Raw genomic sequence first — 27868 nt, forward strand, 5'->3', positions numbered from 1 at the left:
TATGCAATCTCAAAATGAAAATTTCACACCTTCCATTTTCATTTCGTCTTATTTTACTTGACATTCTTTCCTCTGAAGGATGTATAAAAGTGAAGTGCCTTGCAAAACAAGAGCAGAGGAATATCCAGAAACAGTTTTCCTTAATAAAAAATGATGAGTCTGCATACCATATTTAAGTGGGAGCCCGGCTAGCTCAGTCGGTAGAGCATGAGACTCTTAATCTCAGGGTCGTGGGTTCGAGCCCCACGTTGGGCGAGAACGAGTATTTTTTGCTGGATGATAGCATTGGCTCTCATAATATGGTGATTAATCTTGCATTAGACATGCACTAACTCCTAAAAATTGTATCTCCCTTGGTTACTCATTCATGAGAAATGTATCTCCAAGATTAGGTAGGGCCTGAGTCTAGGTTAACATACAGTGATATCACTCCTATTCAAGTACTAAACATGCCAACCTGAAGTGTAAAACATCACCTAGGTGTAGTTAAGGCATCAGTTAGGAGTGAACTGAACACTCATGTTATGGGCAATTAGACTTAAAATAAAGTGTGGACAGCAGTAACGTTACTTTTGAAATGTGATGCTGAGTGAGCACACAGGGGAATTAGCTCAAATGGTAGAGCGCTCGCTTAGCATGCGAGAGGTAGCGGGATCGATGCCCGCATTCTCCATTCTAAAATTTGCATACATTTTACTTTTTAACTTGTAATTGCCATGGTTGTTGCAGAGTAAGAACAGAAAAGTCACAGATGGCTTTCAAATTTGGTGTCATTATAACAACTAAAGTGGTTTAATCAAAAGTGTTTAGGTATTCTATAGCACGTGAGAGGAATTTGATTTCTTATGCAATCTCAAAATGAAAATTTCACACCTTCCATTTTCATTTCGTATTATTTTACTTGACATTCTTTCCTCTGAAGGATGTATAAAAGTGAAGTTCCTTGCAAAACAAGAGCAGAGGAATATCCAGAAACGGTTTTCCTTAATAAAAAATGATGAGTCTGCATACCATATTTAAGTGGGAGCCCGGCTAGCTCAGTCGGTAGAGCATGAGACTCTTAATCTCAGGGTCGTGGGTTCGAGCCCCACGTTGGGCGAAAACGAGTATTTTTTGCTGGATGAGTGAGCACACAGGGGAATTAGCTCAAATGGTAGAGCGCTCGCTTAGCATGCGAGAGGTAGCGGGATCGATGCCCGCATTCTCCATTCTAAAATTTGCATACATTTTACTTTTTAACTTGTAATTGCCATGGTTGTTGCAGAGTAAGAACAGAAAAGTCACAGATGGCTTTCAAATTTGGTGTCATTATAACAACTAAAGTGGTTTAATCAAAAGTGTCTAGGTATTCTATAGCACGTGAGAGGAATTTGATTTCTTATGCAATCTCAATATGAAAATTTCACACCTTCCATTTTCATTTCGTCTTATTTTACTTGACATTCTTTCCTCTGAAGGATGTATAAAAGTGAAGTTCCTTGCAAAACAAGAGCAGAGGAATATCCAGAAACGGTTTTCCTTAATAAAAAATGATGAGTCTGCATACCATATTTAAGTGGGAGCCTGGCTAGCTCAGTCGGTAGAGCATGAGACTCTTAATCTCAGGGTCGTGGGTTCGAGCCCCACGTTGGGCGAAAACGAGTATTTTTTGCTGGATGATTGCATTGGCTCTCATAATATGGTGATTAATCTTGCATTAAACATGCACTAACTCCTAAAAATTGTATCTCCCTTGGTTACTCATTCATGAGAAATGTATCTCCAAGACTAGGTAGGGCCTGAGTCTAGGTTAACATACAGTGATATCACTCCTATTCAAGTACTAAACATGCCAACCTGAAGTATAAAACAGCCCCTAGGTGTAGTTAAGGCATCAGTTAGGAGTGAACTGAACACTCATGTTATGGGCAATTAGACTTAAAATAAAGTGTGGACAGCAGTAACGTTACTTTTGAAATGTGATGCTGAGTGAGCACACAGGGGAATTAGCTCAAATGGTAGAGCGCTCGCTTAGCATGCGAGAGGTAGCGGGATCGATGCCCGCATTCTCCATTCTAAAATTTGCATACTTTTTAACTTGTAATTGCCATGGTTGTTGCAGAGTAAGAACAGAAAAGTCACAGATGGCTTTCAAATTTGGTGTCATTATAACAACTAAAGTGGTTTAATCAAAAGTGTTTAGGTATTCCATAGCACGTGAGAGGAATTTGATTTCTTATGCAATCTCAAAATGAAAATTTCACACCTTCCATTTTCATTTCGTCTTATTTTACTTGACATTCTTTCCTCTGAAGGATGTATAAAAGTGAAGTTCCTTGCAAAACAAGAGCAGAGGAATATCCAGAAACAGTTTTCCTTAATAAAAAATGATGAGTCTGCATACCATATTTAAGTGGGAGCCCGGCTAGCTCAGTCGGTAGAGCATGAGACTCTTAATCTCAGGGTCGTGGGTTCGAGCCCCACGTTGGGCGAAAACGAGTATTTTTTGCTGGATGATAGCATTGGCTCTCATAATATGGTGATTAATCTTGCATTAGACATGCACTAACTCCTAAAAATTGTATCTCCCTTGGTTACTCATTCATGAGAAATGTATCTCCAAGATTAGGTAGGGCCTGAGTCTAGGTTAACATACAGTGATATCACTCCTATTCAAGTACTAAACATGCCAACCTGAAGTGTAAAACATCACCTAGGTGTAGTTAAGGCATCAGTTAGGAGTGAACTGAACACTCATGTTATGGGCAATTAGACTTAAAATAAAGTGTGGACAGCAGTAACGTTACTTTTGAAATGTGATGCTGAGTGAGCACACAGGGGAATTAGCTCAAATGGTAGAGCGCTCGCTTAGCATGCGAGAGGTAGCGGGATCGATGCTCGCATTCTCCATTCTAAAATTTGCATACATTTTACTTTTTAACTTGTAATTGCCATGGTTGTTGCAGAGTAAGAACAGAAAAGTCACAGATGGCTTTCAAATTTGGTGTCATTATAACAACTAAAGTGGTTTAATCAAAAGTGTTTAGGTATTCTATAGCACGTGAGAGGAATTTGATTTCTTATGCAATCTCAAAATGAAAATTTCACACCTTCCATTTTCATTTCGTATTATTTTACTTGACATTCTTTCCTCTGAAGGATGTATAAAAGTGAAGTTCCTTGCAAAACAAGAGCAGAGGAATATCCAGAAACGGTTTTCCTTAATAAAAAATGATGAGTCTGCATACCATATTTAAGTGGGAGCCCGGCTAGCTCAGTCGGTAGAGCGTGAGACTCTTAATCTCAGGGTCGTGGGTTCGAGCCCCACGTTGGGCGAAAACAAGTATTTTTTGCTGGATGATAGCATTGGCTCTCATAATATGGTGATTAATCTTGCATTAGACATGCACTAACTCCTAAAAATTGTATCTCCCTTGGTTACTCATTCATGAGAAATGTATCTCCAAGATTAGGTAGGGCCTGAGTCTAGGTTAACATACAGTGATATCACTCCTATTCAAGTACTAAACATGCCAACCTGAAGTGTAAAACATCACCTAGGTGTAGTTAAGGCATCAGTTAGGAGTGAACTGAACACTCATGTTATGGGCAATTAGACTTAAAATAAAGTGTGGACAGCAGTAACGTTACTTTTGAAATGTGATGCTGAGTGAGCACACAGGGGAATTAGCTCAAATGGTAGAGCGCTCGCTTAGCATGCGAGAGGTAGCGGGATCGATGCCCGCATTCTCCATTCTAAAATTTGCATACATTTTACTTTTTAACTTGTAATTGCCATGGTTGTTGCAGAGTAAGAACAGAAAAGTCACAGATGGCTTTCAAATTTGGTGTCATTATAACAACTAAAGTGGTTTAATCAAAAGTGTTTAGGTATTCTATAGCACGTGAGAGGAATTTGATTTCTTATGCAATCTCAATATGAAAATTTCACACCTTCCATTTTCATTTCGTCTTATTTTACTTGACATTCTTTCCTCTGAAGGATGTATAAAAGTGAAGTTCCTTGCAAAACAAGAGCAGAGGAATATCCAGAAACGGTTTTCCTTAATAAAAAATGATGAGTCTGCATACCATATTTAAGTGGGAGCCCGGCTAGCTCAGTCGGTAGAGCATGAGACTCTTAATCTCAGGGTCGTGGGTTCGAGCCCCACGTTGGGCGAAAACGAGTATTTTTTGCTGGATGATTGCATTGGCTCTCATAATATGGTGATTAATCTTGCATTAAACATGCACTAACTCCTAAAAATTGTATCTCCCTTGGTTACTCATTCATGAGAAATGTATCTCCAAGATTAGGTAGGGCCTGAGTCTAGGTTAACATACAGTGATATCACTCCTATTCAAGTACTAAACATGCCAACCTGAAGTGTAAAACATCACCTAGGTGTAGTTAAGGCATCAGTTAGGAGTGAACTGAACACTCATGTTATGGGCAATTAGACTTAAAATAAAGTGTGGACAGCAGTAACGTTACTTTTGAAATGTGATGCTGAGTGAGCACACAGGGGAATTAGCTCAAATGGTAGAGCGCTCGCTTAGCATGCGAGAGGTAGCGGGATCGATGCCCGCATTCTCCATTCTAAAATTTGCATACATTTTACTTTTTAACTTGTAATTGCCATGGTTGTTGCAGAGTAAGAACAGAAAAGTCACAGATGGCTTTCAAATTTGGTGTCATTATAACAACTAAAGTGGTTTAATCAAAAGTGTTTAGGTATTCTATAGCACGTGAGAGGAATTTGATTTCTTATGCAATCTCAAAATGAAAATTTCACACCTTCCATTTTCATTTCGTATTATTTTACTTGACATTCTTTCCTCTGAAGGATGTATAAAAGTGAAGTTCCTTGCAAAACAAGAGCAGAGGAATATCCAGAAACGGTTTTCCTTAATAAAAAATGATGAGTCTGCATACCATATTTAAGTGGGAGCCCGGCTAGCTCAGTCGGTAGAGCATGAGACTCTTAATCTCAGGGTCGTGGGTTCGAGCCCCACGTTGGGCGAAAACGAGTATTTTTTGCTGGATGATAGCATTGGCTCTCATAATATGGTGATTAATCTTGCATTAGACATGCACTAACTCCTAAAAATTGTATCTCCCTTGGTTACTCATTCATGAGAAATGTATCTCCAAGATTAGGTAGGGCCTGAGTCTAGGTTAACATACAGTGATATCACTCCTATTCAAGTACTAAACATGCCAACCTGAAGTGTAAAACATCACCTAGGTGTAGTTAAGGCATCAGTTAGGAGTGAACTGAACACTCATGTTATGGGCAATTAGACTTAAAATAAAGTGTGGACAGCAGTAACGTTACTTTTGAAATGTGATGCTGAGTGAGCACACAGGGGAATTAGCTCAAATGGTAGAGCGCTCGCTTAGCATGCGAGAGGTAGCGGGATCGATGCCCGCATTCTCCATTCTAAAATTTGCATACATTTTACTTTTTAACTTGTAATTGCCATGGTTGTTGCAGAGTAAGAACAGAAAAGTCACAGATGGCTTTCAAATTTGGTGTCATTATAACAACTAAAGTGGTTTAATCAAAAGTGTTTAGGTATTCTATAGCACGTGAGAGGAATTTGATTTCTTATGCAATCTCAATATGAAAATTTCACACCTTCCATTTTCATTTCGTCTTATTTTACTTGACATTCTTTCCTCTGAAGGATGTATAAAAGTGAAGTTCCTTGCAAAACAAGAGCAGAGGAATATCCAGAAACGGTTTTCCTTAATAAAAAATGATGAGTCTGCATACCATATTTAAGTGGGAGCCCGGCTAGCTCAGTCGGTAGAGCATGAGACTCTTAATCTCAGGGTCGTGGGTTCGAGCCCCACGTTGGGCGAAAACGAGTATTTTTTGCTGGATGATTGCATTGGCTCTCATAATATGGTGATTAATCTTGCATTAAACATGCACTAACTCCTAAAAATTGTATCTCCCTTGGTTACTCATTCATGAGAAATGTATCTCCAAGATTAGGTAGGGCCTGAGTCTAGGTTAACATACAGTGATATCACTCCTATTCAAGTACTAAACATGCCAACCTGAAGTGTAAAACATCACCTAGGTGTAGTTAAGGCATCAGTTAGGAGTGAACTGAACACTCATGTTATGGGCAATTAGACTTAAAATAAAGTGTGGACAGCAGTAACGTTACTTTTGAAATGTGATGCTGAGTGAGCACACAGGGGAATTAGCTCAAATGGTAGAGCGCTCGCTTAGCATGCGAGAGGTAGCGGGATCGATGCCCGCATTCTCCATTCTAAAATTTGCATACATTTTACTTTTTAACTTGTAATTGCCATGGTTGTTGCAGAGTAAGAACAGAAAAGTCACAGATGGCTTTCAAATTTGGTGTCATTATAACAACTAAAGTGGTTTAATCAAAAGTGTTTAGGTATTCTATAGCACGTGAGAGGAATTTGATTTCTTATGCAATCTCAAAATGAAAATTTCACACCTTCCATTTTCATTTCGTATTATTTTACTTGACATTCTTTCCTCTGAAGGATGTATAAAAGTGAAGTTCCTTGCAAAACAAGAGCAGAGGAATATCCAGAAACGGTTTTCCTTAATAAAAAATGATGAGTCTGCATACCATATTTAAGTGGGAGCCCGGCTAGCTCAGTCGGTAGAGCATGAGACTCTTAATCTCAGGGTCGTGGGTTCGAGCCCCACGTTGGGCGAAAACGAGTATTTTTTGCTGGATGATAGCATTGGCTCTCATAATATGGTGATTAATCTTGCATTAGACATGCACTAACTCCTAAAAATTGTATCTCCCTTGGTTACTCATTCATGAGAAATGTATCTCCAAGATTAGGTAGGGCCTGAGTCTAGGTTAACATACAGTGATATCACTCCTATTCAAGTACTAAACATGCCAACCTGAAGTGTAAAACATCACCTAGGTGTAGTTAAGGCATCAGTTAGGAGTGAACTGAACACTCATGTTATGGGCAATTAGACTTAAAATAAAGTGTGGACAGCAGTAACGTTACTTTTGAAATGTGATGCTGAGTGAGCACACAGGGGAATTAGCTCAAATGGTAGAGCGCTCGCTTAGCATGCGAGAGGTAGCGGGATCGATGCTCGCATTCTCCATTCTAAAATTTGCATACATTTTACTTTTTAACTTGTAATTGCCATGGTTGTTGCAGAGTAAGAACAGAAAAGTCACAGATGGCTTTCAAATTTGGTGTCATTATAACAACTAAAGTGGTTTAATCAAAAGTGTTTAGGTATTCTATAGCACGTGAGAGGAATTTGATTTCTTATGCAATCTCAAAATGAAAATTTCACACCTTCCATTTTCATTTCGTCTTATTTTACTTGACATTCTTTCCTCTGAAGGATGTATAAAAGTGAAGTTCCTTGCAAAACAAGAGCAGAGGAATATCCAGAAACGGTTTTCCTTAATAAAAAATGATGAGTCTGCATACCACATTTAAGTGGGAGCCCGGCTAGCTCAGTCGGTAGAGCATGAGACTCTTAATCTCAGGGTCGTGGGTTCGAGCCCCACGTTGGGCGAAAACGAGTATTTTTTGCTGGATGATAGCATTGGCTCTCATAATATGGTGATTAATCTTGCATTAGACATGCACTAACTCCTAAAAATTGTATCTCCCTTGGTTACTCATTCATGAGAAATGTATCTCCAAGATTAGGTAGGGCCTGAGTCTAGGTTAACATACAGTGATATCACTCCTATTCAAGTACTAAACATGCCAACCTGAAGTGTAAAACATCACCTAGGTGTAGTTAAGGCATCAGTTAGGAGTGAACTGAACACTCATGTTATGGGCAATTAGACTTAAAATAAAGTGTGGACAGCAGTAACGTTACTTTTGAAATGTGATGCTGAGTGAGCACACAGGGGAATTAGCTCAAATGGTAGAGCGCTCGCTTAGCATGCGAGAGGTAGCGGGATCGATGCCCGCATTCTCCATTCTAAAATTTGCATACATTTTACTTTTTAACCTGTAATTGCCATGGTTGTTGCAGAGTAAGAACAGAAAAGTCACAGATGGCTTTCAAATTTGGTGTCATTATAACAACTAAAGTGGTTTAATCAAAAGTGTTTAGGTATTCTATAGCACGTGAGAGGAATTTGATTTCTTATGCAATCTCAATATGAAAATTTCACACCTTCCATTTTCATTTCGTCTTATTTTACTTGACATTCTTTTCTCTGAAGGATGTATAAAAGTGAAGTTCCTTGCAAAACAAGAGCAGAGGAATATCCAGAAACGGTTTTCCTTAATAAAAAATGATGAGTCTGCATACCATATTTAAGTGGGAGCCCGGCTAGCTCAGTCGGTAGAGCATGAGACTCTTAATCTCAGGGTCGTGGGTTCGAGCCCCACGTTGGGCGAAAACGAGTATTTTTTGCTGGATGATTGCATTGGCTCTCATAATATGGTGATTAATCTTGCATTAGACATGCACTAACTCCTAAAAATTGTATCTCCCTTGGTTACTTATTCATGAGAAATGTATCTCCAAGATTAGGTAGGGCCTGAGTCTAGGTTAACATACAGTGATATCACTCCTATTCAAGTACTAAACATGCCAACCTGAAGTGTAAAACATCACCTAGGTGTAGTTAAGGCATCAGTTAGGAGTGAACTGAACACTCATGTTATGGGCAATTAGACTTAAAATAAAGTGTGGACAGCAGTAACGTTACTTTTGAAATGTGATGCTGAGTGAGCACACAGGGGAATTAGCTCAAATGGTAGAGCGCTCGCTTAGCATGCGAGAGGTAGCGGGATCCATGCCCGCATTCTCCATTCTAAAATTTGCATACATTTTACTTTTTAACTTGTAATTGCCATGGTTGTTGCAGAGTAAGAACAGAAAAGTCACAGATGGCTTTCAAATTTGGTGTCATTATAACAACTAAAGTGGTTTAATCAAAAGTGTTTAGGTATTCTATAGCACGTGAGAGGAATTTGATTTCTTATGCAATCTCAAAATGAAAATTTCACACCTTCCATTTTCATTTCGTCTTATTTTACTTGACATTCTTTCCTCTGAAGGATGTATAAAAGTGAAGTTCCTTGCAAAACAAGAGCAGAGGAATATCCAGAAACAGTTTTCCTTAATAAAAAATGATGAGTCTGCATACCATATTTAACTGGGAGCCCGGCTAGCTCAGTCGGTAGAGCATGAGACTCTTAATCTCAGGGTCGTGGGTTCGAGCCCCACGTTGGGCGAAAACAAGTATTTTTTGCTGGATGATAGCATTGGCTCTCATAATATGGTGATTAATCTTGCATTAGACATGCACTAACTCCTAAAAATTGTATCTCCCTTGGTTACTCATTCATGAGAAATGTATCTCCAAGATTAGGTAGGGCCTGAGTCTAGGTTAACATACAGTGATATCACTCCTATTCAAGTACTAAACATGCCAACCTGAAGTGTAAAACATCACCTAGGTGTAGTTAAGGCATCAGTTAGGAGTGAACTGAACACTCATGTTATGGGCAATTAGACTTAAAATAAAGTGTGGACAGCAGTAACGTTACTTTTGAAATGTGATGCTGAGTGAGCACACAGGGGAATTAGCTCAAATGGTAGAGCGCTCGCTTAGCATGCGAGAGGTAGCGGGATCGATGCCCGCATTCTCCATTCTAAAATTTGCATACATTTTACTTTTTAACTTGTAATTGCCATGGTTGTTGCAGAGTAAGAACAGAAAAGTCACAGATGGCTTTCAAATTTGGTGTCATTATAACAACTAAAGTGGTTTAATCAAAAGTGTTTAGGTATTCTATAGCACGTGAGAGGAATTTGATTTCTTATGCAATCTCAATATGAAAATTTCACACCTTCCATTTTCATTTCGTCTTATTTTACTTGACATTCTTTCCTCTGAAGGATGTATAAAAGTGAAGTTCCTTGCAAAACAAGAGCAGAGGAATATCCAGAAACGGTTTTCCTTAATAAAAAATGATGAGTCTGCATACCATATTTAAGTGGGAGCCCGGCTAGCTCAGTCGGTAGAGCATGAGACTCTTAATCTCAGGGTCGTGGGTTCGAGCCCCACGTTGGGCGAAAACGAGTATTTTTTGCTGGATGATTGCATTGGCTCTCATAATATGGTGATTAATCTTGCATTAAACATGCACTAACTCCTAAAAATTGTATCTCCCTTGGTTACTCATTCATGAGAAATGTATCTCCAAGATTAGGTAGGGCCTGAGTCTAGGTTAACATACAGTGATATCACTCCTATTCAAGTACTAAACATGCCAACCTGAAGTGTAAAACATCACCTAGGTGTAGTTAAGGCATCAGTTAGGAGTGAACTGAACACTCATGTTATGGGCAATTAGACTTAAAATAAAGTGTGGACAGCAGTAACGTTACTTTTGAAATGTGATGCTGAGTGAGCACACAGGGGAATTAGCTCAAATGGTAGAGCGCTCGCTTAGCATGCGAGAGGTAGCGGGATCGATGCCCGCATTCTCCATTCTAAAATTTGCATACTTTTTAACTTGTAATTGCCATGGTTGTTGCAGAGTAAGAACAGAAAAGTCACAGATGGCTTTCAAATTTGGTGTCATTATAACAACTAAAGTGGTTTAATCAAAAGTGTTTAGGTATTCTATAGCACGTGAGAGGAATTTGATTTCTTATGCAATCTCAATATGAAAATTTCACACCTTCCATTTTCATTTCGTCTTATTTTACTTGACATTCTTTCCTCTGAAGGATGTATAAAAGTGAAGTTCCTTGCAAAACAAGAGCAGAGGAATATCCAGAAACGGTTTTCCTTAATAAAAAATGATGAGTCTGCATACCATATTTAAGTGGGAGCCCGGCTAGCTCAGTCGGTAGAGCATGAGACTCTTAATCTCAGGGTCGTGGGTTCGAGCCCCACGTTGGGCGAAAACGAGTATTTTTTGCTGGATGATTGCATTGGCTCTCATAATATGGTGATTAATCTTGCATTAAACATGCACTAACTCCTAAAAATTGTATCTCCCTTGGTTACTCATTCATGAGAAATGTATCTCCAAGATTAGGTAGGGCCTGAGTCTAGGTTAACATACAGTGATATCACTCCTATTCAAGTACTAAACATGCCAACCTGAAGTATAAAACAGCCCCTAGGTGTAGTTAAGGCATCAGTTAGGAGTGAACTGAACACTCATGTTATGGGCAATTAGACTTAAAATAAAGTGTGGACAGCAGTAATGTTACTTTTGAAATGTGATGCTGAGTGAGCACACAGGGGAATTAGCTCAAATGGTAGAGCGCTCGCTTAGCATGCGAGAGGTAGCGGGATCGATGCCCGCATTCTCCATTCTAAAATTTGCATACATTTTACTTTTTAACTTGTAATTGCCATGGTTGTTGCAGAGTAAGAACAGAAAAGTCACAGATGGCTTTCAAATTTGGTGTCATTATAACAACTAAAGTGGTTTAATCAAAAGTGTTTAGGTATTCCATAGCACGTGAGAGGAATTTGATTTCTTATGCAATCTCAAAATGAAAATTTCACACCTTCCATTTTCATTTCGTCTTATTTTACTTGACATTCTTTCCTCTGAAGGATGTATAAAAGTGAAGTTCCTTGCAAAACAAGAGCAGAGGAATATCCAGAAACAGTTTTCCTTAATAAAAAATGATGAGTCTGCATACCATATTTAAGTGGGAGCCCGGCTAGCTCAGTCGGTAGAGCATGAGACTCTTAATCTCAGGGTCGTGGGTTCGAGCCCCACGTTGGGCGAAAACGAGTATTTTTTGCTGGATGATAGCATTGGCTCTCATAATATGGTGATTAATCTTGCATTAGACATGCACTAACTCCTAAAAATTGTATCTCCCTTGGTTACTCATTCATGAGAAATGTATCTCCAAGATTAGGTAGGGCCTGAGTCTAGGTTAACATACAGTGATATCACTCCTATTCAAGTACTAAACATGCCAACCTGAAGTGTAAAACATCACCTAGGTGTAGTTAAGGCATCAGTTAGGAGTGAACTGAACACTCATGTTATGGGCAATTAGACTTAAAATAAAGTGTGGACAGCAGTAACGTTACTTTTGAAATGTGATGCTGAGTGAGCACACAGGGGAATTAGCTCAAATGGTAGAGCGCTCGCTTAGCATGCGAGAGGTAGCGGGATCGATGCCCGCATTCTCCATTCTAAAATTTGCATACATTTTACTTTTTAACTTGTAATTGCCATGGTTGTTGCAGAGTAAGAACAGAAAAGTCACAGATGGCTTTCAAATTTGGTGTCATTATAACAACTAAAGTGGTTTAATCAAAAGTGTTTAGGTATTCTATAGCACGTGAGAGGAATTTGATTTCTTATGCAATCTCAAAATGAAAATTTCACACCTTCCATTTTCATTTCGTCTTATTTTACTTGACATTCTTTCCTCTGAAGGATGTATAAAAGTGAAGTTCCTTGCAAAACAAGAGCAGAGGAATATCCAGAAACGGTTTTCCTTAATAAAAAATGATGAGTCTGCATACCATATTTAAGTGGGAGCCCGGCTAGCTCAGTCGGTAGAGCATGAGACTCTTAATCTCAGGGTCGTGGGTTCGAGCCCCACGTTGGGCGAAAACGAGTATTTTTTGCTGGATGATAGCATTGGCTCTCATAATATGGTGATTAATCTTGCATTAGACATGCACTAACTCCTAAAAATTGTATCTCCCTTGGTTACTCATTCATGAGAAATGTATCTCCAAGATTAGGTAGGGCCTGAGTCTAGGTTAACATACAGTGATATCACTCCTATTCAAGTACTAAACATGCCAACCTGAAGTGTAAAACATCACCTAGGTGTAGTTAAGGCATCAGTTAGGAGTGAACTGAACACTCATGTTATGGGCAATTAGACTTAAAATAAAGTGTGGACAGCAGTAACGTTACTTTTGAAATGTGATGCTGAGTGAGCACACAGGGGAATTAGCTCAAATGGTAGAGCGCTCGCTTAGCATGCGAGAGGTAGCGGGATCGATGCCCGCATTCTCCATTCTAAAATTTGCATACATTTTACTTTTTAACTTGTAATTGCCATGGTTGTTGCAGAGTAAGAACAGAAAAGTCACAGATGGCTTTCAAATTTGGTGTCATTATAACAACTAAAGTGGTTTAATCAAAAGTGTTTAGGTATTCTATAGCACGTGAGATGAATTTGATTTCTTATGCAATCTCAATATGAAAATTTCACACCTTCCATTTTCATTTCGTCTTATTTTACTTGACATTCTTTCCTCTGAAGGATGTATAAAAGTGAAGTTCCTTGCAAAACAAGAGCAGAGGAATATCCAGAAACGGTTTTCCTTAATAAAAAATGATGAGTCTGCATACCATATTTAAGTGGGAGCCCGGCTAGCTCAGTCGGTAGAGCGTGAGACTCTTAATCTCAGGGTCGTGGGTTCGAGCCCCACGTTGGGCGAAAACGAGTATTTTTTGCTGGATGATTGCATTGGCTCTCATAATATGGTGATTAATCTTGCATTAAACATGCACTAACTCCTAAAAATTGTATCTCCCTTGGTTACTCATTCATGAGAAATGTATCTCCAAGATTAGGTAGGGCCTGAGTCTAGGTTAACATACAGTGATATCACTCCTATTCAAGTACTAAACATGCCAACCTGAAGTATAAAACAGCCCCTAGGTGTAGTTAAGGCATCAGTTAGGAGTGAACTGAACACTCATGTTATGGGCAATTAGACTTAAAATAAAGTGTGGACAGCAGTAATGTTACTTTTGAAATGTGATGCTGAGTGAGCACACAGGGGAATTAGCTCAAATGGTAGAGCGCTCGCTTAGCATGCGAGAGGTAGCGGGATCGATGCCCGCATTCTCCATTCTAAAATTTGCATACATTTTACTTTTTAACTTGTAATTGCCATGGTTGTTGCAGAGTAAGAACAGAAAAGTCACAGATGGCTTTCAAATTTGGTGTCATTATAACAACTAAAGTGGTTTAATCAAAAGTGTTTAGGTATTCCATAGCACGTGAGAGAAATTTGATTTCTTATGCAATCTCAAAATGAAAATTTCACACCTTCCATTTTCATTTCGTCTTATTTTACTTGACATTCTTTCCTCTGAAGGATGTATAAAAGTGAAGTTCCTTGCAAAACAAGAGCAGAGGAATATCCAGAAACAGTTTTCCTTAATAAAAAATGATGAGTCTGCATACCATATTTAAGTGGGAGCCCGGCTAGCTCAGTCGGTAGAGCATGAGACTCTTAATCTCAGGGTCGTGGGTTCGAGCCCCACGTTGGGTGAAAACGAGTATTTTTTGCTGGATGATAGCATTGGCTCTCATAATATGGTGATTAATCTTGCATTAGACATGCACTAACTCCTAAAAATTGTATCTCCCTTGGTTACTCATTCATGAGAAATGTATCTCCAAGATTAGGTAGGGCCTGAGTCTAGGTTAACATACAGTGATATCACTCCTATTCAAGTACTAAACATGCCAACCTGAAGTGTAAAACATCACCTAGGTGTAGTTAAGGCATCAGTTAGGAGTGAACTGAACACTCATGTTATGGGCAATTAGACTTAAAATAAAGTGTGGACAGCAGTAACGTTACTTTTGAAATGTGATGCTGAGTGAGCACACAGGGGAATTAGCTCAAATGGTAGAGCGCTCGCTTAGCATGCGAGAGGTAGCGGGATCGATGCCCGCATTCTCCATTCTAAAATTTGCATACATTTTACTTTTTAACTTGTAATTGCCATGGTTGTTGCAGAGTAAGAACAGAAAAGTCACAGATGGCTTTCAAATTTGGTGTCATTATAACAACTAAAGTGGTTTAATCAAAAGTGTTTAGGTATTCTATAGCACGTGAGAGGAATTTGATTTCTTATGCAATCTCAATATGAAAATTTCACACCTTCCATTTTCATTTCGTCTTATTTTACTTGACATTCTTTCCTCTGAAGGATGTATAAAAGTGAAGTTCCTTGCAAAACAAGAGCAGAGGAATATCCAGAAACGGTTTTCCTTAATAAAAAATGATGAGTCTGCATACCATATTTAAGTGGGAGCCCGGCTAGCTCAGTCTGTAGAGCATGAGACTCTTAATCTCAGGGTCGTGGGTTCGAGCCCCACGTTGGGCGAAAACGAGTATTTTTTGCTGGATGATTGCATTGGCTCTCATAATATGGTGATTAATCTTGCATTAAACATGCACTAACTCCTAAAAATTGTATCTCCCTTGGTTACTCATTCATGAGAAATGTATCTCCAAGATTAGGTAGGGCCTGAGTCTAGGTTAACATACAGTGATATCACTCCTATTCAAGTACTAAACATGCCAACCTGAAGTATAAAACAGCCCCTAGGTGTAGTTAAGGCATCAGTTAGGAGTGAACTGAACACTCATGTTATGGGCAATTAGACTTAAAATAAAGTGTGGACAGCAGTAATGTTACTTTTGAAATGTGATGCTGAGTGAGCACACAGGGGAATTAGCTCAAATGGTAGAGCGCTCGCTTAGCATGCGAGAGGTAGCGGGATCGATGCCCGCATTCTCCATTCTAAAATTTGCATACATTTTACTTTTTAACTTGTAATTGCCATGGTTGTTGCAGAGTAAGAACAGAAAAGTCACAGATGGCTTTCAAATTTGGTGTCATTATAACAACTAAAGTGGTTTAATCAAAAGTGTTTAGGTATTCTATAGCACGTGAGAGGAATTTGATTTCTTATGCAATCTCAAAATGAAAATTTCACACCTTCCATTTTCATTTCGTCTTATTTTACTTGACATTCTTTCCTCTGAAGGATGTATAAAAGTGAAGTTCCTTGCAAAACAAGAGCAGAGGAATATCCACGTTGGGCGAAAACGAGTATTTTTTGCTGGATGATAGCATTGGCTCTCATAATATGGTGATTAATCTTGCATTAGACATGCACTAACTCCTAAAAATTGTATCTCCCTTGGTTACTCATTCATGAGAAATGTATCTCCAAGATTAGGTAGGGCCTGAGTATAGGTTAACATACAGTGATATCACTCCTATTCAAGTACTAAACATGCCAACCTGAAGTGTAAAACATCCCCTAGGTGTAGTTAAGGCATCAGTTAGGAGTGAACTGAACACTCATGTTATGGGCAATTAGACTTAAAATAAAGTGTGGACAGCAGTAACGTTACTTTTGAAATGTGATGCTGAGTGAGCACACAGGGGAATTAGCTCAAATGGTAGAGCGCTCGCTTAGCATGCGAGAGGTAGCGGGATCGATGCCCGCATTCTCCATTCTAAAATTTGCATACATTCTACTTTTTAACTTGTAATTGCCATGGTTGTTGCAGAGTAAGAACAGAAAAGTCACAGATGGCTTTCAAATTTGGTGTCATTATAACAACTAAAGTGGTTTAATCAAAAGTGTTTAGGTATTCTATAGCACGTGAGAGGAATTTGATTTCTTATGCAATCTCAAAATGAAAATTTCACACCTTCCATTTTCATTTCGTCTTATTTTACTTGACATTCTTTCCTCTGAAGGATGTATAAAAGTGAAGTTCCTTGCAAAACAAGAGCAGAGGAATATCCAGAAACAGTTTTCCTTAATAAAAAATGATGAGTCTGCATACAATATTTAAGTGGGAGCCCGGCTAGCTCAGTCGGTAGAGCATGAGACTCTTAATCTCAGGGTCGTGGGTTCGAGCCCCACGTTGGGCGAAAACGAGTATTTTTTGCTGGATGATAGCATTGGCTCTCATAATATGGTGATTAATCTTGCATTAGACATGCACTAACTCCTAAAAATTGTATCTCCCTTGGTTACTCATTCATGAGAAATGTATCTCCAAGATTAGGTAGGGCCTGAGTCTAGGTTAACATACAGTGATATCACTCCTATTCAAGTACTAAACATGCCAACCTGAAGTGTAAAACATCACCTAGGTGTAGTTAAGGCATCAGTTAGGAGTGAACTGAACACTCATGTTATGGGCAATTAGACTTAAAATAAAGTGTGGACAGCAGTAACGTTACTTTTGAAATGTGATGCTGAGTGAGCACACAGGGGAATTAGCTCAAATGGTAGAGCGCTCGCTTAGCATGCGAGAGGTAGCGGGATCGATGCCCGCATTCTCCATTCTAAAATTTGCATACATTTTACTTTTTAACTTGTAATTGCCATGGTTGTTGCAGAGTAAGAACAGAAAAGTCACAGATGGCTTTCAAATTTGATGTCATTATAACAACTAAAGTGGTTTAATCAAAAGTGTTTAGGTATTCTATAGCACGTGAGAGGAATTTGATTTCTTATGCAATCTCAATATGAAAATTTCACACCTTCCATTTTCATTTCGTCTTATTTTACTTGACATTCTTTCCTCTGAAGGATGTATAAAAGTGAAGTTCCTTGCAAAACAAGAGCAGAGGAATATCCAGAAACGGTTTTCCTTAATAAAAAATGATGAGTCTGCATACCATATTTAAGTGGGAGCCCGGCTAGCTCAGTCGGTAGAGCATGAGACTCTTAATCTCAGGGTCGTGGGTTCGAGCCCCACGTTGGGCGAAAACGAGTATTTTTTGCTGGATGATTGCATTGGCTCTCATAATATGGTGATTAATCTTGCATTAAACATGCACTAACTCCTAAAAATTGTATCTCCCTTGGTTACTCATTCATGAGAAATGTATCTCCAAGATTAGGTAGGGCCTGAGTCTAGGTTAACATACAGTGATATCACTCCTATTCAAGTACTAAACATGCCAACCTGAAGTATAAAACAGCCCCTAGGTGTAGTTAAGGCATCAGTTAGGAGTGAACTGAACACTCATGTTATGGGCAATTAGACTTAAAATAAAGTGTGGACAGCAGTAATGTTACTTTTGAAATGTGATGCTGAGTGAGCACACAGGGGAATTAGCTCAAATGGTAGAGCGCTCGCTTAGCATGCGAGAGGTAGCGGGATCGATGCCCGCATTCTCCATTCTAAAATTTGCATACATTTTACTTTTTAACTTGTAATTGCCATGGTTGTTGCAGAGTAAGAACAGAAAAGTCACAGATGGCTTTCAAATTTGGTGTCATTATAACAACTAAAGTGGTTTAATCAAAAGTGTTTAGGTATTCCATAGCACGTGAGAGGAATTTGATTTCTTATGCAATCTCAAAATGAAAATTTCACACCTTCCATTTTCATTTCGTCTTATTTTACTTGACATTCTTTCCTCTGAAGGATGTATAAAAGTGAAGTTCCTTGCAAAACAAGAGCAGAGGAATATCCAGAAACAGTTTTCCTTAATAAAAAATGATGAGTCTGCATACCATATTTAAGTGGGAGCCCGGCTAGCTCAGTCGGTAGAGCATGAGACTCTTAATCTCAGGGTCGTGGGTTCGAGCCCCACGTTGGGCGAAAACGAGTATTTTTTGCTGGATGATAGCATTGGCTCTCATAATATGGTGATTAATCTTGCATTAGACATGCACTAACTCCTAAAAATTGTATCTCCCTTGGTTACTCATTCATGAGAAATGTATCTCCAAGATTAGGTAGGGCCTGAGTCTAGGTTAACATACAGTGATATCACTCCTATTCAAGTACTAAACATGCCAACCTGAAGTGTAAAACATCACCTAGGTGTAGTTAAGGCATCAGTTAGGAGTGAACTGAACACTCATGTTATGGGCAATTAGACTTAAAATAAAGTGTGGACAGCAGTAACGTTACTTTTGAAATGTGATGCTGAGTGAGCACACAGGGGAATTAGCTCAAATGGTAGAGCGCTCGCTTAGCATGCGAGAGGTAGCTGGATCGATGCCCGCATTCTCCATTCTAAAATTTGCATACATTTTACTTTTTAACTTGTAATTGCCATGGTTGTTGCAGAGTAAGAACAGAAAAGTCACAGATGGCTTTCAAATTTGGTGTCATTATAACAACTAAAGTGGTTTAATCAAAAGTGTTTAGGTATTCTATAGCACGTGAGAGGAATTTGATTTCTTATGCAATCTCAAAATGAAAATTTCACACCTTCCATTTTCATTTCGTATTATTTTACTTGACATTCTTTCCTCTGAAGGATGTATAAAAGTGAAGTTCCTTGCAAAACAAGAGCAGAGGAATATCCAGAAACGGTTTTCCTTAATAAAAAATGATGAGTCTGCATACCATATTTAAGTGGGAGCCCGGCTAGCTCAGTCGGTAGAGCATGAGACTCTTAATCTCAGGGTCGTGGGTTCGAGCCCCACGTTGGGCGAAAACGAGTATTTTTTGCTGGATGATAGCATTGGCTCTCATAATATGGTGATTAATCTTGCATTAGACATGCACTAACTCCTAAAAATTGTATCTCCCTTGGTTACTCATTCATGAGAAATGTATCTCCAAGATTAGGTAGGGCCTGAGTCTAGGTTAACATACAGTGATATCACTCCTATTCAAGTACTAAACATGCCAACCTGAAGTGTAAAACATCACCTAGGTGTAGTTAAGGCATCAGTTAGGAGTGAACTGAACACTCATGTTATGGGCAATTAGACTTAAAATAAAGTGTGGACAGCAGTAACGTTACTTTTGAAATGTGATGCTGAGTGAGCACACAGGGGAATTAGCTCAAATGGTAGAGCGCTCGCTTAGCATGCGAGAGGTAGCGGGATCGATGCCCGCATTCTCCATTCTAAAATTTGCATACATTTTACTTTTTAACTTGTAATTGCCATGGTTGTTGCAGAGTAAGAACAGAAAAGTCACAGATGGCTTTCAAATTTGGTGTCATTATAACAACTAAAGTGGTTTAATCAAAAGTGTTTAGGTATTCTATAGCACGTGAGAGGAATTTGATTTCTTATGCAATCTCAATATGAAAATTTCACACCTTCCATTTTCATTTCGTCTTATTTTACTTGACATTCTTTCCTCTGAAGGATGTATAAAAGTGAAGTTCCTTGCAAAACAAGAGCAGAGGAATATCCAGAAACGGTTTTCCTTAATAAAAAATGATGAGTCTGCATACCATATTTAAGTGGGAGCCCGGCTAGCTCAGTCGGTAGAGCGTGAGACTCTTAATCTCAGGGTCGTGGGTTCGAGCCCCACGTTGGGCGAAAACGAGTATTTTTTGCTGGATGATTGCATTGGCTCTCATAATATGGTGATTAATCTTGCATTAAACATGCACTAACTCCTAAAAATTGTATCTCCCTTGGTTACTCATTCATGAGAAATGTATCTCCAAGATTAGGTAGGGCCTGAGTCTAGGTTAACATACAGTGATATCACTCCTATTCAAGTACTAAACATGCCAACCTGAAGTATAAAACAGCCCCTAGGTGTAGTTAAGGCATCAGTTAGGAGTGAACTGAACACTCATGTTATGGGCAATTAGACTTAAAATAAAGTGTGGACAGCAGTAATGTTACTTTTGAAATGTGATGCTGAGTGAGCACACAGGGGAATTAGCTCAAATGGTAGAGCGCTCGCTTAGCATGCGAGAGGTAGCGGGATCGATGCCCGCATTCTCCATTCTAAAATTTGCATACATTTTACTTTTTAACTTGTAATTGCCATGGTTGTTGCAGAGTAAGAACAGAAAAGTCACAGATGGCTTTCAAATTTGATGTCATTATAACAACTAAAGTGGTTTAATCAAAAGTGTTTAGGTATTCCATAGCACGTGAGAGAAATTTGATTTCTTATGCAATCTCAAAATGAAAATTTCACACCTTCCATTTTCATTTCGTCTTATTTTACTTGACATTCTTTCCTCTGAAGGATGTATAAAAGTGAAGTTCCTTGCAAAACAAGAGCAGAGGAATATCCAGAAACAGTTTTCCTTAATAAAAAATGATGAGTCTGCATACCATATTTAAGTGGGAGCCCGGCTAGCTCAGTCGGTAGAGCATGAGACTCTTAATCTCAGGGTCGTGGGTCCGAGCCCCACGTTGGGTGAAAACGAGTATTTTTTGCTGGATGATAGCATTGGCTCTCATAATATGGTGATTAATCTTGCATTAGACATGCACTAACTCCTAAAAATTGTATCTCCCTTGGTTACTCATTCATGAGAAATGTATCTCCAAGATTAGGTAGGGCCTGAGTCTAGGTTAACATACAGTGATATCACTCCTATTCAAGTACTAAACATGCCAACCTGAAGTGTAAAACATCACCTAGGTGTAGTTAAGGCATCAGTTAGGAGTGAACTGAACACTCATGTTATGGGCAATTAGACTTAAAATAAAGTGTGGACAGCAGTAACGTTACTTTTGAAATGTGATGCTGAGTGAGCACACAGGGGAATTAGCTCAAATGGTAGAGCGCTCGCTTAGCATGCGAGAGGTAGCGGGATCGATGCCCGCATTCTCCATTCTAAAATTTGCATACATTTTACTTTTTAACTTGTAATTGCCATGGTTGTTGCAGAGTAAGAACAGAAAAGTCACAGATGGCTTTCAAATTTGGTGTCATTATAACAACTAAAGTGGTTTAATCAAAAGTGTTTAGGTATTCTATAGCACGTGAGAGGAATTTGATTTCTTATGCAATCTCAATATGAAAATTTCACACCTTCCATTTTCATTTCGTCTTATTTTACTTGACATTCTTTCCTCTGAAGGATGTATAAAAGTGAAGTTCCTTGCAAAACAAGAGCAGAGGAATATCCAGAAACGGTTTTCCTTAATAAAAAATGATGAGTCTGCATACCATATTTAAGTGGGAGCCCGGCTAGCTCAGTCGGTAGAGCATGAGACTCTTAATCTCAGGGTCGTGGGTTCGAGCCCCACGTTGGGCGAAAACGAGTATTTTTTGCTGGATGATTGCATTGGCTCTCATAATATGGTGATTAATCTTGCATTAAACATGCACTAACTCCTAAAAATTGTATCTCCCTTGGTTACTCATTCATGAGAAATGTATCTCCAAGATTAGGTAGGGCCTGAGTCTAGGTTAACATACAGTGATATCACTCCTATTCAAGTACTAAACATGCCAACCTGAAGTATAAAACAGCCCCTAGGTGTAGTTAAGGCATCAGTTAGGAGTGAACTGAACACTCATGTTATGGGCAATTAGACTTAAAATAAAGTGTGGACAGCAGTAATGTTACTTTTGAAATGTGATGCTGAGTGAGCACACAGGGGAATTAGCTCAAATGGTAGAGCGCTCGCTTAGCATGCGAGAGGTAGCGGGATCGATGCCCGCATTCTCCATTCTAAAATTTGCATACATTTTACTTTTTAACTTGTAATTGCCATGGTTGTTGCAGAGTAAGAACAGAAAAGTCACAGATGGCTTTCAAATTTGGTGTCATTATAACAACTAAAGTGGTTTAATCAAAAGTGTTTAGGTATTCCATAGCACGTGAGAGGAATTTGATTTCTTATGCAATCTCAAAATGAAAATTTCACACCTTCCATTTTCATTTCGTCTTATTTTACTTGACATTCTTTCCTCTGAAGGATGTATAAAAGTGAAGTTCCTTGCAAAACAAGAGCAGAGGAATATCCAGAAACAGTTTTCCTTAATAAAAAATGATGAGTCTGCATACCATATTTAAGTGGGAGCCCGGCTAGCTCAGTCGGTAGAGCATGAGACTCTTAATCTCAGGGTCGTGGGTTCGAGCCCCACGTTGGGCGAAAACGAGTATTTTTTGCTGGATGATAGCATTGGCTCTCATAATATGGTGATTAATCTTGCATTAGACATGCACTAACTCCTAAAAATTGTATCTCCCTTGGTTACTCATTCATGAGAAATGTATCTCCAAGATTAGGTAGGGCCTGAGTCTAGGTTAACATACAGTGATATCACTCCTATTCAAGTACTAAACATGCCAACCTGAAGTGTAAAACATCACCTAGGTGTAGTTAAGGCATCAGTTAGGAGTGAACTGAACACTCATGTTATGGGCAATTAGACTTAAAATAAAGTGTGGACAGCAGTAACGTTACTTTTGAAATGTGATGCTGAGTGAGCACACAGGGGAATTAGCTCAAATGGTAGAGCGCTCGCTTAGCATGCGAGAGGTAGCGGGATCGATGCCCGCATTCTCCATTCTAAAATTTGCATACATTTTACTTTTTAACTTGTAATTGCCATGGTTGTTGCAGAGTAAGAACAGAAAAGTCACAGATGGCTTTCAAATTTGGTGTCATTATAACAACTAAAGTGGTTTAATCAAAAGTGTTTAGGTATTCTATAGCACGTGAGAGGAATTTGATTTCTTATGCAATCTCAATATGAAAATTTCACACCTTCCATTTTCATTTCGTCTTATTTTACTTGACATTCTTTCCTCTGAAGGATGTATAAAAGTGAAGTTCCTTGCAAAACAAGAGCAGAGGAATATCCAGAAACGGTTTTCCTTAATAAAAAATGATGAGTCTGCATACCATATTTAAGTGGGAGCCTGGCTAGCTCAGTCGGTAGAGCATGAGACTCTTAATCTCAGGGTCGTGGGTTCGAGCCCCACGTTGGGCGAAAACGAGTATTTTTTGCTGGATGATAGCATTGGCTCTCATAATATGGTGATTAATCTTGCATTAGACATGCACTAACTCCTAAAAATTGTATCTCCCTTGGTTACTCATTCATGAGAAATGTATCTCCAAGATTAGGTAGGGCCTGAGTCTAGGTTAACATACAGTGATATCACTCCTATTCAAGTACTAAACATGCCAACCTGAAGTGTAAAACATCACCTAGGTGTAGTTAAGGCATCAGTTAGGAGTGAACTGAACACTCATGTTATGGGCAATTAGACTTAAAATAAAGTGTGGACAGCAGTAACGTTACTTTTGAAATGTGATGCTGAGTGAGCACACAGGGGAATTAGCTCAAATGGTAGAGCGCTCGCTTAGCATGCGAGAGGTAGCGGGATCGATGCCCGCATTCTCCATTCTAAAATTTGCATACATTTTACTTTTTAACTTGTAATTGCCATGGTTGTTGCAGAGTAAGAACAGAAAAGTCACAGATGGCTTTCAAATTTGGTGTCATTATAACAACTAAAGTGGTTTAATCAAAAGTGTTTAGGTATTCTATAGCACGTGAGAGGAATTTGATTTCTTATGCAATCTCAATATGAAAATTTCACACCTTCCATTTTCATTTCGTCTTATTTTACTTGACATTCTTTCCTCTGAAGGATGTATAAAAGTGAAGTTCCTTGCAAAACAAGAGCAGAGGAATATCCAGAAACGGTTTTCCTTAATAAAAAATGATGAGTCTGCATACCATATTTAAGTGGGAGCCCGGCTAGCTCAGTCGGTAGAGCGTGAGACTCTTAATCTCAGGGTCGTGGGTTCGAGCCCCACGTTGGGCGAAAACGAGTATTTTTTGCTGGATGATTGCATTGGCTCTCATAATATGGTGATTAATCTTGCATTAAACATGCACTAACTCCTAAAAATTGTATCTCCCTTGGTTACTCATTCATGAGAAATGTATCTCCAAGATTAGGTAGGGCCTGAGTCTAGGTTAACATACAGTGATATCACTCCTATTCAAGTACTAAACATGCCAACCTGAAGTATAAAACAGCCCCTAGGTGTAGTTAAGGCATCAGTTAGGAGTGAACTGAACACTCATGTTATGGGCAATTAGACTTAAAATAAAGTGTGGACAGCAGTAATGTTACTTTTGAAATGTGATGCTGAGTGAGCACACAGGGGAATTAGCTCAAATGGTAGAGCGCTCGCTTAGCATGCGAGAGGTAGCGGGATCGATGCCCGCATTCTCCATTCTAAAATTTGCATACATTTTACTTTTTAACTTGTAATTGCCATGGTTGTTGCAGAGTAAGAACAGAAAAGTCACAGATGGCTTTCAAATTTGATGTCATTATAACAACTAAAGTGGTTTAATCAAAAGTGTTTAGGTATTCCATAGCACGTGAGAGAAATTTGATTTCTTATGCAATCTCAAAATGAAAATTTCACACCTTCCATTTTCATTTCGTCTTATTTTACTTGACATTCTTTCCTCTGAAGGATGTATAAAAGTGAAGTTCCTTGCAAAACAAGAGCAGAGGAATATCCAGAAACAGTTTTCCTTAATAAAAAATGATGAGTCTGCATACCATATTTAAGTGGGAGCCCGGCTAGCTCAGTCGGTAGAGCATGAGACTCTTCATCTCAGGGTCGTGGGTTCGAGCCCCACGTTGGGTGAAAACGAGTATTTTTTGCTGGATGATAGCATTGGCTCTCATAATATGGTGATTAATCTTGCATTAGACATGCACTAACTCCTAAAAATTGTATCTCCCTTGGTTACTCATTCATGAGAAATGTATCTCCAAGATTAGGTAGGGCCTGAGTCTAGGTTAACATACAGTGATATCACTCCTATTCAAGTACTAAACATGCCAACCTGAAGTGTAAAACATCACCTAGGTGTAGTTAAGGCATCAGTTAGGAGTGAACTGAACACTCATGTTATGGGCAATTAGACTTAAAATAAAGTGTGGACAGCAGTAACGTTACTTTTGAAATGTGATGCTGAGTGAGCACACAGGGGAATTAGCTCAAATGGTAGAGCGCTCGCTTAGCATGCGAGAGGTAGCGGGATCGATGCCCGCATTCTCCATTCTAAAATTTGCATACATTTTACTTTTTAACTTGTAATTGCCATGGTTGTTGCAGAGTAAGAACAGAAAAGTCACAGATGGCTTTCAAATTTGGTGTCATTATAACAACTAAAGTGGTTTAATCAAAAGTGTTTAGGTATTCTATAGCACGTGAGAGGAATTTGATTTCTTATGCAATCTCAATATGAAAATTTCACACCTTCCATTTTCATTTCGTCTTATTTTACTTGACATTCTTTCCTCTGAAGGATGTATAAAAGTGAAGTTCCTTGCAAAACAAGAGCAGAGGAATATCCAGAAACGGTTTTCCTTAATAAAAAATGATGAGTCTGCATACCATATTTAAGTGGGAGCCCGGCTAGCTCAGTCGGTAGAGCATGAGACTCTTAATCTCAGGGTCGTGGGTTCGAGCCCCACGTTGGGCGAAAACGAGTATTTTTTGCTGGATGATTGCATTGGCTCTCATAATATGGTGATTAATCTTGCATTAAACATGCACTAACTCCTAAAAATTGTATCTCCCTTGGTTACTCATTCATGAGAAATGTATCTCCAAGATTAGGTAGGGCCTGAGTCTAGGTTAACATACAGTGATATCACTCCTATTCAAGTACTAAACATGCCAACCTGAAGTATAAAACAGCCCCTAGGTGTAGTTAAGGCATCAGTTAGGAGTGAACTGAACACTCATGTTATGGGCAATTAGACTTAAAATAAAGTGTGGACAGCAGTAATGTTACTTTTGAAATGTGATGCTGAGTGAGCACACAGGGGAATTAGCTCAAATGGTAGAGCGCTCGCTTAGCATGCGAGAGGTAGCGGGATCGATGCCCGCATTCTCCATTCTAAAATTTGCATACATTTTACTTTTTAACTTGTAATTGCCATGGTTGTTGCAGAGTAAGAACAGAAAAGTCACAGATGGCTTTCAAATTTGGTGTCATTATAACAACTAAAGTGGTTTAATCAAAAGTGTTTAGGTATTCCATAGCACGTGAGAGGAATTTGATTTCTTATGCAATCTCAAAATGAAAATTTCACACCTTCCATTTTCATTTCGTCTTATTTTACTTGACATTCTTTCCTCTGAAGGATGTATAAAAGTGAAGTTCCTTGCAAAACAAGAGCAGAGGAATATCCAGAAACAGTTTTCCTTAATAAAAAATGATGAGTCTGCATACCATATTTAAGTGGGAGCCCGGCTAGCTCAGTCGGTAGAGCATGAGACTCTTAATCTCAGGGTCGTGGGTTCGAGCCCCACGTTGGGCGAAAACGAGTATTTTTTGCTGGATGATAGCATTGGCTCTCATAATATGGTGATTAATCTTGCATTAGACATGCACTAACTCCTAAAAATTGTATCTCCCTTGGTTACTCATTCATGAGAAATGTATCTCCAAGATTAGGTAGGGCCTGAGTCTAGGTTAACATACAGTGATATCACTCCTATTCAAGTACTAAACATGCCAACCTGAAGTGTAAAACATCACCTAGGTGTAGTTAAGGCATCAGTTAGGAGTGAACTGAACACTCATGTTATGGGCAATTAGACTTAAAATAAAGTGTGGACAGCAGTAACGTTACTTTTGAAATGTGATGCTGAGTGAGCACACAGGGGAATTAGCTCAAATGGTAGAGCGCTCGCTTAGCATGCGAGAGGTAGCGGGATCGATGCCCGCATTCTCCATTCTAAAATTTGCATACATTTTACTTTTTAACTTGTAATTGCCATGGTTGTTGCAGAGTAAGAACAGAAAAGTCACAGATGGCTTTCAAATTTGGTGTCATTATAACAACTAAAGTGGTTTAATCAAAAGTGTTTAGGTATTCTATAGCACGTGAGAGGAATTTGATTTCTTATGCAATCTCAATATGAAAATTTCACACCTTCCATTTTCATTTCGTCTTATTTTACTTGACATTCTTTCCTCTGAAGGATGTATAAAAGTGAAGTTCCTTGCAAAACAAGAGCAGAGGAATATCCAGAAACGGTTTTCCTTAATAAAAAATGATGAGTCTGCATACCATATTTAAGTGGGAGCCCGGCTAGCTCAGTCGGTAGAGCATGAGACTCTTAATCTCAGGGTCGTGGGTTCGAGCCCCACGTTGGGCGAAAATGAGTATTTTTTGCTGGATGATTGCATTGGCTCTCATAATATGGTGATTAATCTTGCATTAAACATGCACTAACTCCTAAAAATTGTATCTCCCTTGGTTACTCATTCATGAGAAATGTATCTCCAAGATTAGGTAGGGCCTGAGTCTAGGTTAACATACAGTGATATCACTCCTATTCAAGTACTAAACATGCCAACC

General features: G+C 38.9%; 56 non-coding genes across 56 annotated transcripts; all 56 read left to right on the forward strand.

Annotated features, from left to right (window-relative positions):
* Positions 1 to 182: 182 nt before the first annotated feature.
* TRNAK-CUU (transfer RNA lysine (anticodon CUU)) lies at positions 183 to 255 on the forward strand. The gene has a single exon. It is a non-coding gene; the product is annotated as a tRNA-Lys (tRNA).
* A 345-nt stretch (positions 256 to 600) lies between these two features.
* TRNAA-AGC (transfer RNA alanine (anticodon AGC)) lies at positions 601 to 673 on the forward strand. Its single transcript has one exon. It is a non-coding gene; the product is annotated as a tRNA-Ala (tRNA).
* A 353-nt stretch (positions 674 to 1026) lies between these two features.
* Positions 1027 to 1099, forward strand: TRNAK-CUU (transfer RNA lysine (anticodon CUU)). The gene has a single exon. It is a non-coding gene; the product is annotated as a tRNA-Lys (tRNA).
* A 36-nt stretch (positions 1100 to 1135) lies between these two features.
* On the forward strand, positions 1136 to 1208 carry TRNAA-AGC (transfer RNA alanine (anticodon AGC)). The gene has a single exon. It is a non-coding gene; the product is annotated as a tRNA-Ala (tRNA).
* Positions 1209 to 1979: 771 nt separating this feature from the next.
* On the forward strand, positions 1980 to 2052 carry TRNAA-AGC (transfer RNA alanine (anticodon AGC)). The gene has a single exon. It is a non-coding gene; the product is annotated as a tRNA-Ala (tRNA).
* Positions 2053 to 2398: 346 nt separating this feature from the next.
* Positions 2399 to 2471, forward strand: TRNAK-CUU (transfer RNA lysine (anticodon CUU)). The gene has a single exon. It is a non-coding gene; the product is annotated as a tRNA-Lys (tRNA).
* A 771-nt stretch (positions 2472 to 3242) lies between these two features.
* TRNAK-CUU (transfer RNA lysine (anticodon CUU)) lies at positions 3243 to 3315 on the forward strand. Its single transcript has one exon. It is a non-coding gene; the product is annotated as a tRNA-Lys (tRNA).
* A 345-nt stretch (positions 3316 to 3660) lies between these two features.
* Positions 3661 to 3733, forward strand: TRNAA-AGC (transfer RNA alanine (anticodon AGC)). Its single transcript has one exon. It is a non-coding gene; the product is annotated as a tRNA-Ala (tRNA).
* A 353-nt stretch (positions 3734 to 4086) lies between these two features.
* Positions 4087 to 4159, forward strand: TRNAK-CUU (transfer RNA lysine (anticodon CUU)). Its single transcript has one exon. It is a non-coding gene; the product is annotated as a tRNA-Lys (tRNA).
* Positions 4160 to 4504: 345 nt separating this feature from the next.
* TRNAA-AGC (transfer RNA alanine (anticodon AGC)) lies at positions 4505 to 4577 on the forward strand. The gene has a single exon. It is a non-coding gene; the product is annotated as a tRNA-Ala (tRNA).
* Positions 4578 to 4930: 353 nt separating this feature from the next.
* Positions 4931 to 5003, forward strand: TRNAK-CUU (transfer RNA lysine (anticodon CUU)). The gene has a single exon. It is a non-coding gene; the product is annotated as a tRNA-Lys (tRNA).
* Positions 5004 to 5348: 345 nt separating this feature from the next.
* TRNAA-AGC (transfer RNA alanine (anticodon AGC)) lies at positions 5349 to 5421 on the forward strand. Its single transcript has one exon. It is a non-coding gene; the product is annotated as a tRNA-Ala (tRNA).
* Positions 5422 to 5774: 353 nt separating this feature from the next.
* TRNAK-CUU (transfer RNA lysine (anticodon CUU)) lies at positions 5775 to 5847 on the forward strand. Its single transcript has one exon. It is a non-coding gene; the product is annotated as a tRNA-Lys (tRNA).
* Positions 5848 to 6192: 345 nt separating this feature from the next.
* Positions 6193 to 6265, forward strand: TRNAA-AGC (transfer RNA alanine (anticodon AGC)). Its single transcript has one exon. It is a non-coding gene; the product is annotated as a tRNA-Ala (tRNA).
* Positions 6266 to 6618: 353 nt separating this feature from the next.
* On the forward strand, positions 6619 to 6691 carry TRNAK-CUU (transfer RNA lysine (anticodon CUU)). Its single transcript has one exon. It is a non-coding gene; the product is annotated as a tRNA-Lys (tRNA).
* A 771-nt stretch (positions 6692 to 7462) lies between these two features.
* On the forward strand, positions 7463 to 7535 carry TRNAK-CUU (transfer RNA lysine (anticodon CUU)). The gene has a single exon. It is a non-coding gene; the product is annotated as a tRNA-Lys (tRNA).
* Positions 7536 to 7880: 345 nt separating this feature from the next.
* On the forward strand, positions 7881 to 7953 carry TRNAA-AGC (transfer RNA alanine (anticodon AGC)). The gene has a single exon. It is a non-coding gene; the product is annotated as a tRNA-Ala (tRNA).
* A 353-nt stretch (positions 7954 to 8306) lies between these two features.
* Positions 8307 to 8379, forward strand: TRNAK-CUU (transfer RNA lysine (anticodon CUU)). Its single transcript has one exon. It is a non-coding gene; the product is annotated as a tRNA-Lys (tRNA).
* A 771-nt stretch (positions 8380 to 9150) lies between these two features.
* On the forward strand, positions 9151 to 9223 carry TRNAK-CUU (transfer RNA lysine (anticodon CUU)). The gene has a single exon. It is a non-coding gene; the product is annotated as a tRNA-Lys (tRNA).
* A 345-nt stretch (positions 9224 to 9568) lies between these two features.
* Positions 9569 to 9641, forward strand: TRNAA-AGC (transfer RNA alanine (anticodon AGC)). The gene has a single exon. It is a non-coding gene; the product is annotated as a tRNA-Ala (tRNA).
* A 353-nt stretch (positions 9642 to 9994) lies between these two features.
* Positions 9995 to 10067, forward strand: TRNAK-CUU (transfer RNA lysine (anticodon CUU)). The gene has a single exon. It is a non-coding gene; the product is annotated as a tRNA-Lys (tRNA).
* A 345-nt stretch (positions 10068 to 10412) lies between these two features.
* Positions 10413 to 10485, forward strand: TRNAA-AGC (transfer RNA alanine (anticodon AGC)). Its single transcript has one exon. It is a non-coding gene; the product is annotated as a tRNA-Ala (tRNA).
* Positions 10486 to 10831: 346 nt separating this feature from the next.
* TRNAK-CUU (transfer RNA lysine (anticodon CUU)) lies at positions 10832 to 10904 on the forward strand. The gene has a single exon. It is a non-coding gene; the product is annotated as a tRNA-Lys (tRNA).
* Positions 10905 to 11249: 345 nt separating this feature from the next.
* On the forward strand, positions 11250 to 11322 carry TRNAA-AGC (transfer RNA alanine (anticodon AGC)). The gene has a single exon. It is a non-coding gene; the product is annotated as a tRNA-Ala (tRNA).
* A 353-nt stretch (positions 11323 to 11675) lies between these two features.
* TRNAK-CUU (transfer RNA lysine (anticodon CUU)) lies at positions 11676 to 11748 on the forward strand. The gene has a single exon. It is a non-coding gene; the product is annotated as a tRNA-Lys (tRNA).
* Positions 11749 to 12093: 345 nt separating this feature from the next.
* TRNAA-AGC (transfer RNA alanine (anticodon AGC)) lies at positions 12094 to 12166 on the forward strand. The gene has a single exon. It is a non-coding gene; the product is annotated as a tRNA-Ala (tRNA).
* Positions 12167 to 12519: 353 nt separating this feature from the next.
* TRNAK-CUU (transfer RNA lysine (anticodon CUU)) lies at positions 12520 to 12592 on the forward strand. The gene has a single exon. It is a non-coding gene; the product is annotated as a tRNA-Lys (tRNA).
* A 345-nt stretch (positions 12593 to 12937) lies between these two features.
* On the forward strand, positions 12938 to 13010 carry TRNAA-AGC (transfer RNA alanine (anticodon AGC)). Its single transcript has one exon. It is a non-coding gene; the product is annotated as a tRNA-Ala (tRNA).
* A 353-nt stretch (positions 13011 to 13363) lies between these two features.
* Positions 13364 to 13436, forward strand: TRNAK-CUU (transfer RNA lysine (anticodon CUU)). Its single transcript has one exon. It is a non-coding gene; the product is annotated as a tRNA-Lys (tRNA).
* Positions 13437 to 13781: 345 nt separating this feature from the next.
* Positions 13782 to 13854, forward strand: TRNAA-AGC (transfer RNA alanine (anticodon AGC)). The gene has a single exon. It is a non-coding gene; the product is annotated as a tRNA-Ala (tRNA).
* Positions 13855 to 14625: 771 nt separating this feature from the next.
* TRNAA-AGC (transfer RNA alanine (anticodon AGC)) lies at positions 14626 to 14698 on the forward strand. The gene has a single exon. It is a non-coding gene; the product is annotated as a tRNA-Ala (tRNA).
* Positions 14699 to 15469: 771 nt separating this feature from the next.
* Positions 15470 to 15542, forward strand: TRNAA-AGC (transfer RNA alanine (anticodon AGC)). The gene has a single exon. It is a non-coding gene; the product is annotated as a tRNA-Ala (tRNA).
* Positions 15543 to 16194: 652 nt separating this feature from the next.
* TRNAA-AGC (transfer RNA alanine (anticodon AGC)) lies at positions 16195 to 16267 on the forward strand. The gene has a single exon. It is a non-coding gene; the product is annotated as a tRNA-Ala (tRNA).
* Positions 16268 to 16620: 353 nt separating this feature from the next.
* On the forward strand, positions 16621 to 16693 carry TRNAK-CUU (transfer RNA lysine (anticodon CUU)). Its single transcript has one exon. It is a non-coding gene; the product is annotated as a tRNA-Lys (tRNA).
* A 345-nt stretch (positions 16694 to 17038) lies between these two features.
* On the forward strand, positions 17039 to 17111 carry TRNAA-AGC (transfer RNA alanine (anticodon AGC)). Its single transcript has one exon. It is a non-coding gene; the product is annotated as a tRNA-Ala (tRNA).
* A 353-nt stretch (positions 17112 to 17464) lies between these two features.
* Positions 17465 to 17537, forward strand: TRNAK-CUU (transfer RNA lysine (anticodon CUU)). The gene has a single exon. It is a non-coding gene; the product is annotated as a tRNA-Lys (tRNA).
* A 345-nt stretch (positions 17538 to 17882) lies between these two features.
* On the forward strand, positions 17883 to 17955 carry TRNAA-AGC (transfer RNA alanine (anticodon AGC)). The gene has a single exon. It is a non-coding gene; the product is annotated as a tRNA-Ala (tRNA).
* A 353-nt stretch (positions 17956 to 18308) lies between these two features.
* TRNAK-CUU (transfer RNA lysine (anticodon CUU)) lies at positions 18309 to 18381 on the forward strand. Its single transcript has one exon. It is a non-coding gene; the product is annotated as a tRNA-Lys (tRNA).
* Positions 18382 to 19152: 771 nt separating this feature from the next.
* Positions 19153 to 19225, forward strand: TRNAK-CUU (transfer RNA lysine (anticodon CUU)). Its single transcript has one exon. It is a non-coding gene; the product is annotated as a tRNA-Lys (tRNA).
* Positions 19226 to 19570: 345 nt separating this feature from the next.
* Positions 19571 to 19643, forward strand: TRNAA-AGC (transfer RNA alanine (anticodon AGC)). The gene has a single exon. It is a non-coding gene; the product is annotated as a tRNA-Ala (tRNA).
* Positions 19644 to 19996: 353 nt separating this feature from the next.
* On the forward strand, positions 19997 to 20069 carry TRNAK-CUU (transfer RNA lysine (anticodon CUU)). The gene has a single exon. It is a non-coding gene; the product is annotated as a tRNA-Lys (tRNA).
* A 345-nt stretch (positions 20070 to 20414) lies between these two features.
* TRNAA-AGC (transfer RNA alanine (anticodon AGC)) lies at positions 20415 to 20487 on the forward strand. Its single transcript has one exon. It is a non-coding gene; the product is annotated as a tRNA-Ala (tRNA).
* Positions 20488 to 21258: 771 nt separating this feature from the next.
* TRNAA-AGC (transfer RNA alanine (anticodon AGC)) lies at positions 21259 to 21331 on the forward strand. Its single transcript has one exon. It is a non-coding gene; the product is annotated as a tRNA-Ala (tRNA).
* Positions 21332 to 21684: 353 nt separating this feature from the next.
* TRNAK-CUU (transfer RNA lysine (anticodon CUU)) lies at positions 21685 to 21757 on the forward strand. The gene has a single exon. It is a non-coding gene; the product is annotated as a tRNA-Lys (tRNA).
* A 345-nt stretch (positions 21758 to 22102) lies between these two features.
* TRNAA-AGC (transfer RNA alanine (anticodon AGC)) lies at positions 22103 to 22175 on the forward strand. Its single transcript has one exon. It is a non-coding gene; the product is annotated as a tRNA-Ala (tRNA).
* Positions 22176 to 22528: 353 nt separating this feature from the next.
* Positions 22529 to 22601, forward strand: TRNAK-CUU (transfer RNA lysine (anticodon CUU)). Its single transcript has one exon. It is a non-coding gene; the product is annotated as a tRNA-Lys (tRNA).
* Positions 22602 to 22946: 345 nt separating this feature from the next.
* On the forward strand, positions 22947 to 23019 carry TRNAA-AGC (transfer RNA alanine (anticodon AGC)). Its single transcript has one exon. It is a non-coding gene; the product is annotated as a tRNA-Ala (tRNA).
* Positions 23020 to 23790: 771 nt separating this feature from the next.
* TRNAA-AGC (transfer RNA alanine (anticodon AGC)) lies at positions 23791 to 23863 on the forward strand. The gene has a single exon. It is a non-coding gene; the product is annotated as a tRNA-Ala (tRNA).
* A 353-nt stretch (positions 23864 to 24216) lies between these two features.
* TRNAK-CUU (transfer RNA lysine (anticodon CUU)) lies at positions 24217 to 24289 on the forward strand. The gene has a single exon. It is a non-coding gene; the product is annotated as a tRNA-Lys (tRNA).
* Positions 24290 to 24634: 345 nt separating this feature from the next.
* Positions 24635 to 24707, forward strand: TRNAA-AGC (transfer RNA alanine (anticodon AGC)). The gene has a single exon. It is a non-coding gene; the product is annotated as a tRNA-Ala (tRNA).
* A 771-nt stretch (positions 24708 to 25478) lies between these two features.
* Positions 25479 to 25551, forward strand: TRNAA-AGC (transfer RNA alanine (anticodon AGC)). Its single transcript has one exon. It is a non-coding gene; the product is annotated as a tRNA-Ala (tRNA).
* A 353-nt stretch (positions 25552 to 25904) lies between these two features.
* TRNAK-CUU (transfer RNA lysine (anticodon CUU)) lies at positions 25905 to 25977 on the forward strand. Its single transcript has one exon. It is a non-coding gene; the product is annotated as a tRNA-Lys (tRNA).
* Positions 25978 to 26322: 345 nt separating this feature from the next.
* Positions 26323 to 26395, forward strand: TRNAA-AGC (transfer RNA alanine (anticodon AGC)). The gene has a single exon. It is a non-coding gene; the product is annotated as a tRNA-Ala (tRNA).
* A 353-nt stretch (positions 26396 to 26748) lies between these two features.
* TRNAK-CUU (transfer RNA lysine (anticodon CUU)) lies at positions 26749 to 26821 on the forward strand. Its single transcript has one exon. It is a non-coding gene; the product is annotated as a tRNA-Lys (tRNA).
* A 345-nt stretch (positions 26822 to 27166) lies between these two features.
* On the forward strand, positions 27167 to 27239 carry TRNAA-AGC (transfer RNA alanine (anticodon AGC)). Its single transcript has one exon. It is a non-coding gene; the product is annotated as a tRNA-Ala (tRNA).
* A 353-nt stretch (positions 27240 to 27592) lies between these two features.
* Positions 27593 to 27665, forward strand: TRNAK-CUU (transfer RNA lysine (anticodon CUU)). The gene has a single exon. It is a non-coding gene; the product is annotated as a tRNA-Lys (tRNA).
* The last annotated feature ends 203 nt before the right edge of the window (positions 27666 to 27868 follow it).

Source organism: Triturus cristatus, chromosome 4_1 (assembly GCF_964204655.1).
Source record: "Triturus cristatus chromosome 4_1, aTriCri1.1, whole genome shotgun sequence".
NCBI classification, from domain to species: Eukaryota; Metazoa; Chordata; class Amphibia; order Caudata; family Salamandridae; genus Triturus; species Triturus cristatus.